This window comes from Oncorhynchus nerka, linkage group LG7 (genome assembly GCF_034236695.1).
Source record: "Oncorhynchus nerka isolate Pitt River linkage group LG7, Oner_Uvic_2.0, whole genome shotgun sequence".
Classification (NCBI taxonomy): domain Eukaryota; kingdom Metazoa; phylum Chordata; class Actinopteri; order Salmoniformes; family Salmonidae; genus Oncorhynchus; species Oncorhynchus nerka.
Window position 1 is genome coordinate 1,567,494 of NC_088402.1, and position 19,019 is coordinate 1,586,512.

Consider the following 19,019-nt stretch of genomic DNA (forward strand, 5'->3'; position numbering starts at 1 on the left):
CACAACAGTGGTAGGCTTGATTACCAACAACGACGAGACGGCCTACAGGGAGGAGGTGAGGGCCCTCGGAGTGTGGTGTCAGGAAAATAACCTCACACTCAACGTCAACAAAACTAAGGAGATGATTGTGGACTTCAGGAAACAGCAGAGGGAACACCCCCCTATCCACATCGATGGAACAGTAGTGGAGAGGGTAGTAAGTTTTAAGTTCCTCGGCATACACATCACAGACAAACTGAATTGGTCCACTCACACTGACAGCGTCGTGAAGAAGGCGCAGCAGCGCCTCTTCAACCTCAGGAGGCTGAAGAAATTCGGCTTGTCACCAAAAGCACTCACAAACTTCTACAGATGCACAATCGAGAGCATCCTGGCGGGCTGTATCACCGCCTGGTACGGCAACTGCTCCGCCCTCAACCGTAAGGCTCTCCAGAGGGTAGTGAGGTCTGCACAACGCATCACCGGGGGCAAACTACCTGCCCTCCAGGACACCTACACCACCCGATGTTACAGGAAGGCCATAAAGATCATCAAGGACATCAACCACCCGAACCACTGCCTGTTCACCCCGCTATCATCCAGAAGGCGAGGTCAGTACAGGTGCATCAAAGCTGGGACCGAGAGACTGAAAAACAGCATCTATCTCAAGGCCATCAGACTGTTAAACAGCCACCACTAACATTGAGTGGCTGCTGCCAACACACTGACACTGACTCAACTCCAGCCACTTTAATAATGGGAATTGATGGGAAATGATGTAAAATATATCACTAGCCACTTTAAACAATGCTACCTAATATAATGTTACTTACCCTACATTATTCATCTCATATGCATATGTATATACTGTACTCTATATCATCTACTGCATCTTTATGTAATACATGTATCACTAGCCACTTTAACTATGCCACTTTGTTTACATACTCATCTCATATGTATATACTGTACTCGATACCATCTACTGTATCTTGCCTATGCTGCTCTGTACCATCACTCATTCATATATCTTTATGTACATATTCGTTATCCCCTTACACTGTGTATAAGACAGTAGTTTTAGAATTGTTGGTTATTACTACATTGTCGGAACTAGAAGCACAAGCATTTCGCTACACTCGCATTAACATCTGCTAACCATGTGTATGTGACAAATAAAATTTGATTTGAACAGAGTCGTGGTTGTGGGGTATGTTGTGGGCAGGCATAAGCTATTGACAACGATCACAATTGCATTTTTTCGATGGCAATTTGAATGCACAGAGATACCGTGACGAGTTAAACCCCTACAACTCATCCAGAAAGCCGCAGCCCGTCTGGTGTTCAACCTTCCCAAGTTCTCTCACGTCACCCTGCTCCTCCGCTCTCTCCACTGGCTTCCAGTTGAAGCTCGCATCCGCTACAAGACCATGGTGCTTGCCTACGGAGCTGTGAGGGGAACGGCACCTCAGTACCTCCAGGCTCTGATCAGGCCCTACACCCAAACAAGGGCACTGCGTTCATCCACCTCTGGCCTGCTCGCCTCCCTACCACTGAGGAAGTCCAGTTCCCGCTCAGCCCAGTCAAAACTGTTCGCTGCTCTGGCCCCCCAATGGTGGAACAAACTCCCTCACGACGCCAGGACAGCGGAGTCAATCACCACCTTCCGGAGACACCTGAAACCCCACCTCTTTAAGGAATACCTAGGATAGGATAAAGTAATCCTTCTCACCCCCCCTTAAAATATTTAGATGCACTATTGTAAAGTGGCTGTTCCACTGGATGTCATAAGGTGAAAGCACCAATTTGTAAGTCGCTCTGGATAAGAGCGTCTGCTAAATGACTTAAATGTAAATGTTAAATGAGTTCCTGAGGCCCATTGTCATGCCATTCATCCACCGCTATCACCTCATCAAATTTATTTATATAGCCCTTCGTACATCAGCTGATATCTCAAAGTGCTGTACAGAAACCCAGCCTAAAACCCCAAACAGCAAGCAATGCAGGTGTAGAAGCACGGTGGCTAGGAAAAACTCCCTAGAAAGACACCTGGAGAGGAACCAGGCTATGAGGGGTGGCCAGTCCTCTTCTGGCTGTGCCGGGAGAGGCATGGTCCTAGGGCTCAGGCCCTCCGAGAGAAAGAATGAAAGAGAGAATTAGCGAGAGCATAATTAAATTCACACAGGACACCGGATAAGACAGGATAAATACTCCAGATATAACAGACTGACCCCAGCCCCCTGACACAAACTACTGCAGCATAAATACTGGAGGCTGAGACAGGAGGGGTCAGGAGACACTGGCCCCATCCGACTATATCCCCGGACAGGGCCAAACAGGCAGGATATAACCCCACCCACTTTACCAAAGCACAGCCCCCACACCACTAGAGGGATATCTTCAACCACCAACTTACCATCCTGAGACAAGGCCGAGTATAGCCCACAAAGATCTCCGCCACGGCACAACCCAAGGGGGGGCGCCAACCCAGACAGGAAGAACACGTCAATGACTCAACCCACTCAAGTGACGCACCCCTCCTAGGGACGGCATGGAAGAGCACCAGTAAGCCAGTGACTCAGCCCCTGTAATAGGGTTAGAGGCAGAGATTCCCAGTGGAGAGAGGGGAACCGGCCAGGCAGAGACAGCATGGTAGAGCACCAGTAAGCCAGTGACTCAGCCCCTGTAATAGGGTTGGAGGCAGAGAATCATGTTTCAGCATGATAATGCACTGCCCCATGTCGCAAGGATCTGTACACAATTCCTGGAAGCTGAAAATGTCCTAGTTCTTCCGTGGTCTGCATACTCACCAAACATATCACCCATTGAGCATGTTTGGGATGCTCTGGATCGACATGTACGACAGCATGTTCCAGTTCCTTCCAATATCCAGCAACTTCGCCCAGCCATTGAAGAGGAGGGTGACAACATTCCACAGGCCATAATCAACAGCCTGATCAACTCTATGTGAAGGAGATGTTGCGATGCATAAGGCAAATAGTGGTCACACCAGATACTGACTGGTTTTCTGATCCACGCCAATACCTTTAAAACAAAAATGCATCCGTGTCCAACATGGCATGGATCATAAACCAATCTTTTTGTTTTTTTAAGGTACCTGTGACCAACAGATGCAGATTTATATTCCCAGTCATGTGAAATCCATAGATTAGGGCCTAATTTATTAATTTCAAATTATTTCCTTATATGAACTAACTCGGTAAACTTTTTGAAATTGTTGCGTTTTTATTTTTTTGTTCAGTGTAGCTCTGAAAACCTAATGGAGGTGATGTGCTTTTATGTGAACCATTGGAATGTCTGCTAGTTGATTCTCCTGTTCTGCTAGTTGATTCTCCTGTTCTGCTAGTTGATTCTCCTGTTCTGCTAGTTGATTCTCCTGTTCTGCTTGATTTTCTGAGACAGTTGTTTACTACAGTACTTATATTTTTCATCAAGTCAGTGCCGATAATGTTGCATACAACATTTGAAAGGTCTATCATTTTCATCAACTCAATCAAAGTTACCATAAACGATAGATGCCTTCAATTGCTCAATTTATAGTCATGCTCAATTTAGACATCTTCAACTGCTGTGCTCCAAATGGAACCTGAAATAACAAGGAGGTATTGAAATAATTTAAAGGGACATGTGTTTATTTTTTAGCCTGGTGTTTGTCAGTATTTCGCATATGAAGAAAGAGGCCTCTTGAAATCCTTGTCAAAAGCGCAAGATGTTACGTGTAGGTCTAGATTATTCAAGATGTTACGTGTAGGTCTAGATTATTCAAGATGTTACGTGTAGGTCTAGATTATTCAAGATGTTACGTGTAGGTCTAGATTATTCAAGATGTTACGTGTAGGTCTAGATTATTCAAGATGTTACGTGTAGGTCTAGATTATTCAAGATGTTACGTGTAGGTCTAGATTATTCAAGATGTTACGTGTAGGTCTAGATTATTCAAGATGTTACGTGTAGGTCTAGATTATTCAAGATGTTACGTGTAGGTCTAGATTATTCAAGATGTTACGTGTAGGTCTAGATCATTTATGAGTTGATCATATAGAAACATTTTAACAACTACAAATCAATTGCCAGTCTTTGGCCCAGGAACCATTGCCAGTCTTTGGCCCAGGAACCATTGACTCGCAGTATTTCTCTATACTATAATCAACACACCTGCTGGTAATGCTTAACTATTAGGACAGCTCATGAGGTCACCTAAATATTTGTCCACTAGGTGGGACTCTATTTTTACCCATAAGAGTTGGAGTAAAACATCTCTTCTCGGCACTTATGACCAATTTTCGACTTTGAGACGCTTTGTGTACACGGTCCCAGAAGACCTTTTGATGCTTACCATGGTTGGATGTACCTCATCCCTTCACTAAAGCCAGATGTACCTTGCCTCGTCCCTTCACTAAAGCCAGATGTACCTTGCCTCGTCCCTTCACTAAAGCCAGATGTACCTTGCCTCGTCCCTTCACTAAAGCCAGATGTACCTTGCCTCATCCCTTCACTAAAGCCAGATGTACCTTGCCTCATCCCTTCACTAAAGCCAGATGTACCTTGCCTCGTCCCTTCACTAAAGCCAGATGTACCTCATCCCTTCACTAAAGCCAGATGTACCTTGCCTCATCCCTTCACTAAAGTCAGATGTACCTTGCCTCATCCCTTCACTAAAGCCAGATGTACCTCATCCCTTCACTAAAGCCAGATGTACCTTGCCTCATCCCTTCACTAAAGTCAGATGTACCTTGCCTCATCCCTTCACTAAAGCCAGATGTACCTTGCCTCATCCCTTCACTAAAGCCAGATGTACCTTGCCTCGTCCCTTCACTAAAGCCAGATGTCCCATCCCTTCACTAAAGCCAGATGTACCTTGCCTCATCCCTTCACTAAAGTCAGATGTACCTTGCCTCATCCCTTCACTAAAGCCAGATGTACCTTGCCTCATCCCTTCACTAAAGCCAGATGTACCTTGCCTCATCCCTTCACTAAAGCCAGATGTACCTTGCCTCATCCCTTCACTAAAGCCAGATGTCCCTTGCCTCGCCCCTTCACTAAAGTCAGATGTACCTTGCCTCATCCCTTCACTAAAGCCAGATGTCCCTTGCCTCGTCCCTTCACTAAAGCCAGATGTACCTTGCCTCATCCCTTCACTAAAGCCAGATGTCCCTTGCCTCGTCCCTTCACTAAAGCCAGATGTACCTTGCCTCATCCCTTCACTAAAGCCAGATGTACCTTGCCTCATCCCTTCACTAAAGTCAGATGTACCTTTCCTCATCCCTTCACTAAAGCCAGATGTACCTTTCCTCATCCCTTCACTAAAGTCAGATGTACCTTTCCTCATCCCTTCACTAAAGCCAGATGTACCTTGCCTCATCCCTTCACTAAAGCCAGATGTACCTTGCCTCGTCCCTTCACTAAAGCCAGATGTACCTCATCCCTTCACTAAAGCCAGATGTACCTTGCCTCATCCCTTCACTAAAGTCAGATGTACCTTGCCTCATCCCTTCACTAAAGCCAGATGTACCTTGCCTCGTCCCTTCACTAAAGCCAGATGTACCTTGCCTCATCCCTTCACTAAAGCCTTGTCATCCTTCACTAAAGCCAGATGTACCTTGCCTCATCCCTTCACTAAAGCCAGATGTACCTTGCCTCATCCCTTCACTAAAGCCAGATGTACCTCATCCCTTCACTAAAGCCAGATGTACATTGCCTCATCCCTTCACTAAAGCCAGATGTACCTTGCCTCATCCCTTCACTAAAGCCAGATGTACCTTGCCTCATCCCTTCACTAAAGCCAGATGTACCTTGCCTCATCCCTTCACTAAAGCCAGATGTACCTTGCCTCATCCCTTCACTAAAGCCAGATGTACCTTGCCTCATCCCTTCACTAAAGCCAGATGTACCTTGCCTCATCCCTTCACTAAAGCCAGATGTACCTTGCCTCATCCCTTCACTAAAGCCTCATCCCTTCACTAAAAACCAGATGTACCTTGCCTCATCCCTTCACTAAAGTCAGATGTACCTTGCCTCATCCCTTCACTAAAGCCAGATGTACCTTGACTCATCCCTTCACTAAAGCCAGATGTACCTTGCCTCATCCCTTCACTAAAGCCAGATGTACCTTGCCTCATCCCTTCACTAAAGCCAGATGTACCTTGCCTCGTCCCTTCACTAAAGCCAGATGTACCTTGCCTCTTCCCTTCACTAAAGCCAGATGTACCTTGCCTCGTCCCTTCACTAAAGCCAGATGTCCCTTGCCTCGTCCCTTCACTAAAGCCAGATGTCCCTTGCCTCGTCCCTTCACTAAAGCCAGATGTCCCTTGCCTCGTCCCTTCACTAAAGCCAGATGTACCTTGCCTCGTCCCTTCACTAAAGCCAGATGTACCTTGCCTCGTCCCTTCACTAAAGCCAGATGTACCTTGTCTCATCCCTTCACTAAAGCTGTTAATTACAAAATATGATTTATTGAACTAGATCTGGAAGACTTGTGATCCTATCAGATGTCTCTGGATTTTTTTATATAATGTGTCATTTTTCTGTGTAGTGGGAATTGCTAATTCGTACAAGGTATCGAAAGCAGGGATGTTGGCCCATGTTGACTCAAATGCTTCCCACAGTTGTGTCAAGTTGGCTGGACGTCCTTTGGGTGGTGGACCATTCTTGATACACACAGGAAACTGTTGAGCCCAGCAGTGTTTCAGTTCTTGACACAAACCGGTGCCCCTGGGCACCTGCTACCATACCCTGTTCAAATGCACTTCAATTTTTTTGTCTTGCCCATTCACCCTCTGAATGGCACACATACACAATCCATGTCTCAAGTGTCCCAAGGCTTAATGGTCTGTGGTGGTGGTGTCTACAGGTTGGGCTGTATTATGTTACTGTAATGGTCTGTGGTGGTGGTGTCTACAGGTTGGGCTGTATTAGGTTACTGTAATGGTCTGTGGTGGTGGTGGTGTCTACAGGTTGGGCTGTATTAGGTTACTGTAATGGTCTGTGGTGGTGGTGTCTACAGGTTGGGCTGTATTAGGTTACTGTAATGGTCTGTGGTGTCTACAGGTTGGGCTGTATTAGGTTACTGTATTAGGTTACTGTAATGGTCTGTGGTGGTGGTGTCTACAGGTTGGGCTGTATTAGGTTACTGTAATGGTCTGTGGTGTCTACAGGTTGGGCTGTATTAGGTTACTGTAATGGTCTGTGGTGGTGGTGGTGTCTACAGGTTGGGCTGTATTAGGTTATTGTAATGGTCTGTGGTGTCTACAGGTTGGGCTGTATTAGGTTACTGTAATGGTCTGTGGTGGTGGTGGTGTCTATAGGTTGGGCTGTATTAGGTTACTGTAATGGTCTGTGGTGGTGGTGTCTACAGGTTGGGCTGTATTAGGTTACTGTAATGGTCTGTGGTGGTGGTGGTGTCTACAGGTTGGGCTGTTACTGTAATGGTCTGTGTGGTGGTGGTGTCTACAGGTTGTGTAATGGTCTGTGGTGGTGGTGTCTACAGGTTGGGCTGTTTTAGGTTACTGTAATGGTCTGTGGTGGTGGTGGTGTCTACAGGTTGGGCTGTATTAGGTTACTGTAATGGTCTGTGGTGGTGGTGTCTAGGTTGGGCTGTAGGGTTGGGCTGTATTAGGTTACTGTAATGGTCTGTGGTGGTGGTGGTGTCTATAGGTTGGGCTGTATTAGGTTACTGTAATGGTCTGTGGTGGTGGTGTCTACAGGTTGGGCTGTATTAGGTTACTGTAATGGTCTGTGGTGGTGGTGGTGTCTACAGGTTGGGCTGTATTAGGTTACTGTAATGGTCTGTGGTGGTGGTGGTGTCTACAGGTTGGGCTGTATTAGGTTACTGTAATGGTCTGTGGTGGTGGTGTCTACAGGTTGGGCTGTATTAGGTTACTGTAATGGTCTGTGGTGGTGGTGGTCTCTGTACAGGTTGGGCTGTATTAGGTTATTGTAATGGTCTGTGGTGGTGGTGGTGTCTACAGGTTGGGCTGTATTAGGTTACTGTAATGGTTTGTGGTGGTGGTGGTGTCTACAGGTTGGGCTGTATTAGGTTACTGTAATGGTCTGTGGTGGTGGTGGTGTCTACAGGTTGGGCTGTATTAGGTTACTGTAATGGTCTGTGGTGGTGGTGTCTACAGGTTGGGCTGTATGGTCTGTGGTGGTGGTGGTGTCTACAGGTTGGGCTGTATTAGGTTACTGTAATGGTCTGTGGTGGTGGTGTCTACAGGTTGGGCTTTATTAGGTTACTGTAATGGTCTGTGGTGGTGGTGTCTACAGGTTGGGCTGTATTAGGTTACTGTAATGGTCTGTGGTGATGGTGGTGTCTATAGGTTGGGCTGTATTAGGTTACTGTAATGGTCTGTGGTGGTGGTGGTGTCTACAGGTTGGGCTGTATTAGGTTACTGTAATGGTCTGTGGTGGTGGTGTCTACAGGTTGGGCTTTATTAGGTTACTGTAATGGTCTGTGGTGGTGGTGGTGTCTACAGGTTGGGCTGTATTAGGTTACTGTAATGGTCTGTGGTGGTGGTGGTGTCTACAGGTTGGGCTGTATTAGGTTACTGTAATGGTCTGTGGTGGTGGTGTCTACAGGTTGGGCTGTATTAGGTTACTGTAATGGTCTGTGGTGGTGGTGTCTATTGGGCTGTATTAGGTTGGGCTGTATTAGGTTACTGTAATGGTCTGTGGTGTCTACAGGTTGGACTGTATTAGGTTACTGTAATGGTCTGTGGTGGAGGTGTCTACAGGTTGGGCTGTATTAGGTTACTGTAATGGTCTGTGGTGGTGGTGTCTATAGGTTGGGCTGTATTAGGTTACTGTAATGGTCTGTGGTGTCTACAGGTTGGACTGTATTAGGTTACTGTAATGGTCTGTGGTGGTGGTGGTGTCTACAGGTTGGGCTGTATTAGGTTACTGTAATGGTCTGTGGTGGTGGTGTCTACAGGTTGGGCTGTATTAGGTTACTGTAATGGTCTGTGGTGGTGGTGTCTATAGGTTGGGCTGTATTAGGTTACTGTAATGGTCTGTGGTGTCTACAGGTTGGACTGTATTAGGTTACTGTAATGGTCTGTGGTGGTGGTGTCTACAGGTTGGGCTGTATTAGGTTACTGTAATGGTCTGTGGTGGTGGTGGTGTCTACAGGTTGGGCTGTATTAGGTTGCTGTAATGGTCTGTGGTGTCTACAGGTTGGACTGTATTAGGTTACTGTAATGGTCTGTGGTGGTGGTGATGGTGGTGTCTACAGGTTGGGCTGTATTAGGTTACTGTAATGGTCTGTGGTGGTGGTGGTGTCTACAGGTTGGGCTGTATTAGGTTACTGTAATGGTCTGTGGTGGTGGTGTCTACTGGTTGGGCTGTATTAGGTTACTGTAATGGTCTGTGGTGGTGGTGTCTACAGGTTGGGCTGTATTAGGTTGCTGTAATGGTCTGTGGTGGTGGTGTCTACAGGTTGGGCTGTTTTAGGTTACTGTAATGTTCTGTGGTGATGGTGGTGTCTACTGGTTGGGCTGTATTAGGTTACTGTAATGTTCTGTGGTGGTGGTGGTGTCTACTGGTTGGGCTGTATTAGGTTATTGTAATGGTCTGTGGTGGTGGTGTCTACAGGTTGGGCTGTTTTAGGTTACTGTAATGGTCTGTGGTGGTGGTGGTGTCTACAGGTTGGGCTTTATTAGGTTACTGTAATGGTCTGTGGTGGTGGTGTCTACAGGTTGGGCTGTATTAGGTTACTGTAATGGTCTGTGGTGGTGGTGGTGTCTATAGGTTGGGCTGTATTAGGTTACTGTAATGGTCTGTGGTGGTGGTGGTGTCTATAGGTTGGGCTGTATTAGGTTACTGTAATGGTCTGTGGTGGTGGTGGTGTCTACAGGTTGGGCTGTTTTAGGTTACTGTAATGGTCTGTGGTGGTGGTGGTGTCTACAGGTTGGGCTGTATTAGGTTACTGTAATGGTCTGTGGTGGTGGTGTCTACAGGTTGGGCTGTATTAGGTTACTGTAATGGTCTGTGGTGGTGGTGGTCTCTACAGGTTGGGCTGTATTAGGTTATTGTAATGGTCTGTGGTGGTGGTGGTGGTGTCTACAGGTTGGGCTGTATTAGGTTACTGTAATGGTCTGTGGTGGTGGTGTCTACAGGTTGGGCTGTATTAGGTTACTGTAATGGTCTGTGGTGGTGGTGGTCTCTACAGGTTGGGCTGTATTAGGTTATTGTAATGGTCTGTGGTGTCTACAGGTTGGGCTGTATTAGGTTACTGTAATGGTTTGTGGTGGTGGTGGTGTCTACAGGTTGGGCTGTATTAGGTTGCTGTGGTGGTGGTGTCTACAGGTTGGGCTGTATTAGGTTATTGTAATGGTCTGTGGTGGTGGTGTCTACAGGTTGGGCTGTATTAGGTTATTGTAATGGTCTGTGGTGGTGGTGGTGTCTACAGGTTGGGCTGTATTAGGTTACTGTAATGGTCTGTGGTGGTGGTGTCTACAGGTTGGGCTTTATTAGGTTACTGTAATGGTCTGTGGTGGTGGTGTCTACAGGTTGGGCTGTATTAGGTTACTGTAATGGTCTGTGGTGATGGTGGTGTCTATAGGTTGGGCTGTATTAGGTTACTGTAATGGTCTGTGGTGGTGTCTACAGGTTGGGCTGTATTAGGTTACTGTAATGGTCTGTGGTGGTGGTGTCTACAGGTTGGGCTTTATTAGGTTACTGTAATGGTCTGTGGTGGTGGTGGTGTCTACAGGTTGGGCTGTATTAGGTTACTGTAATGGTCTGTGGTGGTGGTGGTGTCTACAGGTTGGGCTGTATTAGGTTACTGTAATGGTCTGTGGTGGTGGTGTCTACAGGTTGGGCTGTATTAGGTTACTGTAATGGTCTGTGGTGGTGGTGTCTATAGGTTGGGCTGTATTAGGTTACTGTAATGGTCTGTGGTGTCTACAGGTTGGGCTGTATTAGGTTACTGTAATGGTCTGTGGTGGTGGTGTCTACAGGTTGGGCTGTATTAGGTTACTGTAATGGTCTGTGGTGGTGGTGTCTATAGGTTGGGCTGTATTAGGTTACTGTAATGGTCTGTGGTGTCTACAGGTTGGGCTGTATTAGGTTACTGTAATGGTCTACAGGTTGGGCTGTATTGGTTACTGTGGTGGTGGTGTCTACAGGTTGGGCTGGTGATGGTGGTGTCTACAGGTTGGGCTGTATTAGGTTACTGTAATGGTCTGTGGTGGTGGTGGTGTCTACAGGTTGGGCTGTATTAGGTTACTGTAATGGTCTGTGGTGGTGGTGTCTACTGGTTGGGCTGTATTAGGTTACTGTAATGGTCTGTGGTGGTGGTGTCTACAGGTTGGGCTGTATTAGGTTGCTGTAATGTTCTGTGGTGGTGGTGTCTACAGGTTGGGCTGTTTTAGGTTACTGTAATGTTCTGTGGTGATGGTGGTGTCTACTGGTTGGGCTGTATTAGGTTACTGTAATGTTCTGTGGTGGTGGTGGTGTCTACTGGTTGGGCTGTATTAGGTTACTGTAATGGTCTGTGGTGGTGGTGTCTACAGGTTGGGCTTTATTAGGTGACACGGGGAAAGTCACTGGAATGGAATTGGCTGCTAATGTTAACACGATGGCTGCTGTTAACACGATGGCTAATGTTAACACGATGGCTGATGTTAACACGATGGCTAATGTTAACACGATGGCTGCTAATATTAACACGATGGCTAATGTTAACACGATGGCTGCTAATATTAACACGATGGCTAATGTTAACACGATGGCTGCTAATGTTAACACGATGGCTGCTAATGTTAACACGATGGCTAATGTTAACACGATGGCTGCTATTGTTAACACGATGGCTAATGTTAACACGATGGCTGCTATTGTTAACACGATGGCTAATGTTAACACGATGGCTGCTAATGTTAACACGATGGCTAATGTTAACACGATGGCTGCTAATGTTAACACGATGGCTGCTAATGTTAACACGATGGCTAATGTTAACACGATGGCTGCTGATGTTAACACGATGGCTGCTGATGTTAACACGATGGCTGCTAATGTTAACACGATGGCTGCTAATGTTAACACGATGGCTGCTGATATTAACACGATGGCTGCTAATGTTAACACGATGGCTGCTAATGTTAACACGATGACTGCTAATGTTAACACGATGGCTGCTGTTAACACGATGGCTGCTGTTAACACGATGGCTGCTGATATTAACACGATGGCTGCTAATATTAACAAGATGGCTGCTAATGTTAACACGATGGCTGCTAATATTAACACGATGGCTGCTAATGTTAACACGATGGCTGATGTTAACACGATGGCTAATGTTAACACGATGGCTGCTAATATTAACACGATGGCTGCTAATGTTAACACGATGGCTGCTGTTAACACGATGGCTGCTGATATTAACACGATGGCTGCTAATATTAACACGATGGCTGATGTTAACACGATGGCTGCTAATGTTAACACGATGGCTGATGTTAACACGATGGCTAATGTTAACAAGATGGCTGCTAATGTTAACACGATGGCTAATGTTAACACGATGGCTAATGTTAACACGATGGCTGCTATTGTTAACACGATGGCTGCTAATGTTAACACGATGGCTAATGTTAACACGATGGCTGCTAATGTTAACACGATGGCTGCTAATGTTAACAAGATGGCTGCTAATGTTAACACGATGGCTAATGTTAACACGATGGCTGCTGATATTAACAAGATGGCTGACGATGTTAACACGATGGCTGCTAATGTTGCACCCCTTCTGAAAAAACCTACACTCGATCCCTCCGATGTCAACAACTACAGACCAGTATCCCTTCTTTCTTTTCTCTCCAAAACTCTTGAACGTGCCGTCCTTGGCCAGCTCTCCCGCTATCTCTCTCAGAATGACCTTCTTGATCCAAATCAGTCAGGTTTCAAGACTAGTCATTCAACTGAGACTGCTCTTCTCTGTATCACGGAGGCGCTCCGCACTGCTAAAGCTAACTCTCTCTCCTCTGCTCTCATCCTTCTAGACCTATCGGCTGCCTTCGATACTGTGAACCATCAGATCCTCCTCTCCACCCTCTCCGAGTTGGGCATCTCCGGCGCGGCCCACGCTTGGATTGCGTCCTACCTGACAGGTCGCTCCTACCAGGTGGCGTGGCGAGAATCCGTCTCCTCACCACGTGCTCTCACCACTGGTGTCCCCCAGGGCTCTGTTCTAGGCCCTCTCCTATTCTCGCTATACACCAAGTCACTTGGCTCTGTCATAACCTCACATGGTCTCTCCTATCATTGCTATGCAGACGACACACAATTAATCTTCTCCTTTCCCCCTTCTGACGACCAGGTGGCGAATCGCATCTCTGCATGTCTGGCAGACATATCAGTGTGGATGACGGATCATCACCTCAAGCTGAACCTCGGCAAGACGGAGCTGCTCTTCCTCCCGGGGAAAGACTGCCCGTTCCATGATCTCGCCATCACGGTTGACAACTCCATTGTGTCCTCGTCCCAGAGCGCTAAGAACCTTGGCGTGATCCTGGACAACACCCTGTCATTCTCAAATAACATCAAGGCGGTGGCCCGTTCCTGTAGGTTCATGCTCTACAACATCCGCAGAGTACGACCCTGCCTCACACAGGAAGCGGCGCAGGTCCTAATCCAGGCACTTGTCATCTCCCGTCTGGATTACTGCATCTGGGCTGGGCTCCCTGCCTGTGCCATTAAACCCCTACAACTCATCCAGAACGCCGCAGCCCGTCTGGTGTTCAACCTTCCCAAGTTCTCTCATGTCACCCCGCTCCTCCGCTCTCTCCACTGGCTTCCAGTTGAAGCTCGCATCCGCTACAAGACCATGGTGCTTGCCTACGGAGCTGTGAGGGGAACGGCACCTCAGTACCTCCAGGCTCTGATCAGGCCCTACACCCAAACAAGGGCACTGCGTTCATCCACCTCTGGCCTGCTCGCCTCCCTACCACTGAGGAAGTACAGTTCCCGCTCAGTCCAGTCAAAACTGTTCGCTGCTCTGGCCCCCCAATGGTGGAACAAACTCCCTCACGACGCCAGGACAGCGGAGTCAATCACCACCTTCCGGAGACACCTGAAACCCCACCTCTTTAAGGAATACCTAGGATAGGATAAAGTAATCCTTCTCACCCCCCTTAAAAGACCTAGATGCACTATTGTAAAGTGGCTGTTCCACTGGATGTCATAAGGTGAAAGCACCAATTTGTAAGTCGCTCTGGATAAGAGCGTCTGCTAAATGACTTAAATGTAAACACGATGGCTAATGTTAACATGATGGCTGCTAATGTTAACACGATGGCTAATGTTAACAAGATGGCTGCTAATGTTAACACGATGGCTAATGTTAACACGATGGCTGCTGATATTAACAAGATGGCTGCTAATGTTAACACGATGGCTGACGATGTTAACAAGATGGCTGACAATGTTAACACGATGGCTAATGTTAACACGATGGCTGCTAATGTTAACACGATGGCTGACAATGTTAACACGATGGCTGCTAATGTTAACACGATGGCTAAATGTTAACACGATGGCTAATGTTAACAAGATGGCTAATGTTAACACGATGGCTGCTAATGTTAACACAATGGCTAATGTTAACACGATGGCTGCTAATGTTAACACGATGGCTAATGTTAACACGATGGCTAATGTTAACACGATGGCTGCTAATGTTAACACGATGGCTGCTAATGTTAACACGATGGCTGCTAATGTTAACACGATGGCTGCTAATGTTAACACGATGGCTGACAATGTTAACACGATGGCTGCTAATGTTAACACGATGGCTGACAATGTTAACACGATGGCTGCTAATGTTAACACGATGGCTGCTAATGTTAACACGATGGCTGCTATTCGGTGGTATTGGCCTCACACTCCAAAAGCCCCAATAAGGCAGGGAGTTATCCCAGTCTCCAATCCGTATACTTGCACATGGACACTCATAGAAGTCATCCTGCACTAGTGATTTGGATTTCTCTTGCACTTTTCCACCAGCCAAAGCACTTGATCGGCGCCGGAAGGATACTTCCGGCACCGACAGAGATGGCCGCCTCGCTTCGCGTTCCTAGGAAACTATGCAGTTTTTAGTTTTTTTACGTGTTATTTCTTACATTAGTACCCCAGGTCATCTTAGGTTTCATTACATACAGTCGAGAAGAACTACTGAATATAAGATCAGCGTCAACTCACCATCAGTACGACCAAGAATATGTTTTCCGCGACGCGGATCCTGTGTTCTGCCTTACAAACAGGTCAACGGAATGGATCGCATGCAGCGACCCAAGAAAACGACTTCGTAAAACAGGGAAACGTAGCGGTCTTCTGGTCAGACTCCGGACACGGGCACATCGCGCGCCACTCCCTAGCATTCTTCTTGCCAATGTCCAGTCTCTTGACAACAAGGTTGATGAAATCCGAGCAAGGGTAGCATTCCAGAGGGACATCAGAGACTGTAACGTTCTCTGCTTCACGGAAACATGGCTCACTGGAAAGACGCTATCCGGGGCGGTGCAGCCAACGGGTTTCTCCACGCATCGCGCCGACAGAAACAAACATCTTTCTGGTAAGAAGAGTGGCGGGGGCGTATGCCTCATGACTAACGAGACATGGTGTGATGAAAGAAACATACAGGAACTCAAATCCTTCTGTTCACCTGATTTAGAATTCCTCACAATCAAATGTAGACCGCATTATCTACCAAGAGAATTCTCTTCGATTATAATCACAGCCGTATATATTCCCCCCCAAGCAGACACATCGATGGCTCTGAACGAACTTTATTTAACTCTTTGCAAACTGGAAACCATTTATCCGGAGGCTGCATTCATTGTAGCTGGGGATTTTAACAAAGCTAATCTGAAAACAAGACTCCCTAAATTTTATCAGCATATCGATTGCGCAACCAGGGATGGTAAAACCTTGGATCATTGTTACTCTAACTTCCGCGACGCATATAAGGCCCTGCCCCGCCCCCCTTTCGGAAAAGCTGACCACGACTCCATTTTGTTGATCCCTGCCTACAGACAGAAACTTAAACAAGAGGCTCCCAAGCTGAGGTCTGTCCAACGCTGGTCCGACCATGCTGACTCCACACTCCAAGACTGCTTCCATCACGTGGACTGGGACATGTTTCGTATTGCGTCAGATAACAATATTGACGAATACGCTGATTCGGTGTGCGAGTTCATTAGAACGTGCGTCGAAGATGTCGTTCCCATAGCAACGATAAAAACATTCCAAAACCAGAAACCGTGGATTGATGGCAGCATTCGCGTGAAACTGAAAGCGCGAACCACTGCTTTTAATCAGGGCAAGGTGTCTGGTAACATGTCCGAATATAAACAATGCAGCTATTCCCTCCGCAAGGCTATTAACCTGTTGCTTCTACTCGGGACGCTTGCGTCCCAACTAGAGCTCTGGAAATGCAAATGCGCTACGCTAAATGCTAATAGTATTAGTTAAAACTCAAAAGTTCATTAAAATACACATGCAGGGTATCGAATTAAAGCTACACTCGTTGTGAATCCAGGCAACAAGTCAGATTTTTAAAATGCTTTTCGGCGAAAGCATGAGAAGCTATTATCTGATAGCATGTAACACCCAAAAAGACCCACAGGGGACGTAAACAAAATAATTAGCATTTCGGCGTTACACAAACCGCACAATAAAATAGAAAACATTCATTACCTTTCACCATCTTCTTTGTTGGCACTCCTAGATGTCCCATAAACACTATTTGGGTCTTTATTTCGATTAAATCGGTCCATATAAAGCCTAGATATCGTTATATGTAGACTGTGTGATAAACGAAAAAAACATCGTTTCAAAACGTAACGTCATTTTTTAAAATTCAAAAAGTCGACGATAAACTTTCACAAAACACTTCGAAATACGTTTGTAATGCAACTTTAGGTATTAGTAAACGTTAGTAAGCGATCAAATTCATCAGGAGGCGATGTAAAGATCATTAGCTGTCCGTCTGGAAAAATGTCCGGCTAGAAACTCAACGAAAATATCCGGTCCTAGACCATAGGAGATACGGTGCCCTGCATGTGTTTGACCAAGAAAAAACTCGAAGGGAAATGACAAGACTCTAGACACCGTGTGGAAGCTGTAGGTACTGCAACCTCAGTCAATTAATTGTGGTTCACCTTTATCAATAGGTTCAAGTAGCGCATGGATATATTTTCCCATTTTCAGTGATCAGTTTTTCCTGTGCTTTTCGATGTAAATGCAGTTCTGGTAAAGCCACAGCAGTGATTTAACCAGTTTTATAAACGTCTGAGTGTTTTCTATCCACACAGACTAAGCAAATGCATATACTATATTCCTGGCATGAGTAGCAGGGCGCTGAAATGTTGCGCGATTTTTAACAGAATGTTCAAAAAAGTAGAGGGTCGACTTAAGAGGTTAAACAAGCTAAGCGTCAGTACAGAGACAAAGTGGAATCTCAATTCAATGGCTCAGACACAAGAGGCATGTGGCAGGGTCTACAGTCAATCACGGACTACAAGAAGAAACCCAGCCCAGTCACGGACCAGGATGTCTTGCTCCCAGGCAGACTAAATAACTTTTTGCCCGCTTTGAGGACAATACAGTGCCACTGACACGGCCTGCAACGAAAACATGCGGTCTCTCCTTCACTGCAGCCGAGGTGAGTAAGACATTTAAACGTGTTAACCCTCGCAAGGCTGCAGGCCCAGACGGCATCCCCAGCCGTGCCCTCAGAGCATGCGCAGACCAGCTGGCCGGTGTGTTTACGGACATATTCAATCAATCCCTATACCAGTCTGCTGTTCCCACATGCTTCAAGAGGGCCACCATTGTTCCTGTTCCCAAGAAAGCTAAGGTAACTGAGCTAAACGACTACCGCCCCGTAGCACTCACTTCCGTCATCATGAAGTGCTTTGAGAGACTAGTCAAGGACCATATCACCTCCACCCTACCTGACACCCTAGACCCACTCCAATTTGCTTACCGCCCAAATAGGTCCACAGACGATGCAATCTCAACCACACTGCACACTGCCCTAACCCACCTGGACAAGAGGAATACCTATGTGAGAATGCTGTTCATCGACTACAGCTCGGCATTCAACACCATAGTACCCTCCAAGCTCGTCATCAAGCTCGAGACCCTGGGTCTCGACCCCGCCCTGTGCAACTGGGTACTGGACTTCCTGACGGGCCGCCCCCAGGTGGTGAGGGTAGGCAACAACATCTCCTCCCCCGCTGATCCTCAACACGGGGCCCCACAAGGGTGCGTTCTGAGCCCTCTCCTGTACTCCCTGTTCACCCACGACTGCGTGGCCATGCACGCCTCCAACTCAATCATCAAGTTTGCGGACGACACAACAGTGGTAGGCTTGATTACCAACAACGACGAGACGGCCTACAGGGAGGAGGTGAGGGCCCTCGGAGTGTGGTGTCAGGAAAATAACCTCACACTCAACGTCAACAAAACTAAGGAGATGATTGTGGACTTCAGGAAACAGCAGAGGGAACACCCCCTATCCACATCGATGGATCAGTAGTGGAGAGGGTAGCAAGTTTTAAGTTCCTCGGCATACACATCACAGACAAACTGAATTGGTCCACTCACACTGACAGCGTCGTGAAGAAGGCGCAGCAGCGCCTCTTCAACCTCAGGAGGCTGAAGAAATTCGGCTTGTCACCAAAAGCACTCACAAACTTCTACAGATGCACAATCGAGAGCATCCTGGCGGGCTGTATCACCGCCTGGTACGGCAACTGCTCCGCCCTCAACCGTAAGGCTCTCCAGAGGGTAGTGAGGTCTGCACAACGCATCACCGGGGCAAACTACCTGCCCTCCAGGACACCTACACCACCCGATGTTACAGGAAGGCCATAAAGATCATCAAGGACATCAACCACCGAACCACTGCCTGTTCACCCCGCTATCATCCAGAAGGCGAGGTCAGTACAGGTGCATCAAAGCTGGGACCGAGAGACTGAAAAACAGCTTCTATCTCAAGGCCATCAGACTGTTAA